Source organism: Clupea harengus, chromosome 19 (assembly GCF_900700415.2).
Source record: "Clupea harengus chromosome 19, Ch_v2.0.2, whole genome shotgun sequence".
NCBI lineage: Eukaryota > Metazoa > Chordata > Actinopteri > Clupeiformes > Clupeidae > Clupea > Clupea harengus.
The window spans coordinates 18,875,251-18,876,853 of NC_045170.1; the positions used below are offsets into that span (position 1 = coordinate 18,875,251).

The 1,603-nt window shown below is 42.4% G+C and overlaps 1 protein-coding gene across 1 annotated transcript in view; it reads right to left on the reverse strand.

Moving 5' to 3' along the window:
- Positions 1-438: 438 nt before the first annotated feature.
- Positions 439-1,603, reverse strand: part of efna1a (ephrin-A1a) — a 16,823-nt gene continuing 15,658 nt past the window's right edge. The window contains exon 5 of the mRNA XM_012828924.3: positions 439-1,603. This exon is cut by the window's right edge and continues 777 nt beyond it. The gene's annotated coding sequence lies outside the window, so the exon portion shown is untranslated.

The window sequence follows — 1,603 nt, forward strand, 5'->3', positions numbered from 1 at the left end:
GGGAGAGGATAGAGTGGAGGGGAGGGTGAAAGAGACGAGTTTATTTGAGGGAGGGGGATAAAAGGGGAGATAGAGAGAGAGAGAAAGAGGAAGAGTCACACCTGTATGTTTAACCCCCTGCCAACACACATGGACATTGTGTTTTTGGAGAGGACGCCACTGTCCTCCCCGACTATTGTTGCGCTTTCCTGTCACAGGGCCGAGGCTTGACCTTGGGAAGCGACGCAATGGCCGATCCCAAGAGCAGTGCCTACCAAGTTTGGGATTCACCCTTACGCTCCCATTATCCAGCTTTTCCAGCTTCCTATTTTTATGTGTGATATTTCGATACAGTAACCATTGAGTATTCCAATTTTCATCTGGGATTATTCCATGGTTCCCATCCATACTCACATTTTTACACAGGAAATCGTCTTTAAAAAACACAAGGAAAGTATGTTCACGGGTGTGGTTTTCCCAAAAATATTGTTTATTTCACATAAGAATTTTCACATTAATCAATATCAAAGGAGTCTCTTTTTATATAATCCTCTATATATACACATATGATACACTTTTACATACACTTGTACAAAAGAAGGTCTCAGAAGGAATCATAATGAAGTGATTCTGTCAGTGTTCGTTATTAAGCTGTGCGTCGGCCGTACAAAACCCCCCATCCCTGCATGCAGAGTGTATACACATGTGCTTCTGTTGTACCAACAACACCCCAGGTGTTTTTCTATTTGTGCTTGTCAGTGTAATATTTCTAAAATCAACTTTACAGTATTAATTTTAAGGTCCAATTCAAATAGTGTTCATCTGGTGTGTGTTTCTTGGAGTGTTTTAGAGGAGAAATCTGTTCCTCTGCCGGAGGTAAAGCACTGTCAGATATTACAGACAAAGTTCTTCGCCAGTGGTTTTGGGAGCCTAAATCTTTGGAGTTTGAATCTTTTCACGTATTCCATTTTGACAGGCTGTGCTGCGTGGGGAGACCCCGGGGAGGGGGGCGTGGGGGGTGTTTGACGGTGAGTTGTGGTTTGACTGGAGTGATTGTCCTTGGCAGTTTTAAATGCTTAGGGTTCCGCGGTAGAAAAATGAGAGGCCTGCCTCCCTCTGTGCCACGTTTCTGTTCTCTTTCTTTTTTTTGGCAAATTAATGTCTTTTGTTCCTTTTGCTTTTGCTCACACACACATTGTTGTACTCTTTCGGCCACGCTTGTTTTTTTTCCTTTCTTTCTCTCTCTCTCTCTCTCGCTCTCTCGCGCTTTTCACACTCTCGTTCCATGCAGTAAACATTTCACATAATTTGTTCACGTTATGTACAGTCATTTGCTCACAGCAAACTTCATAAATTATTCAACAACATTTACACTTTAGTGTTACAACTTTTTTGTGTGAGTGTGTCATGAGTTCATTATGTGAATGTCTGACTGTGTGCGTGTCAAAGTGTGTAATGGACTGTAGCCGTGTGTGTGTGTGAGTGTGTGTGTGTGTGTGTGTGTAGTGGTATGATCTTGTTTGGTCAGTGCTATTTGAGCACATGGTCCAATGGAGTCAGTAGCAGTGGACAGATTCAACCCTGTTCTCTCTTTTTTTTTTTCTTCTTCTTCCTCTGATGCTAC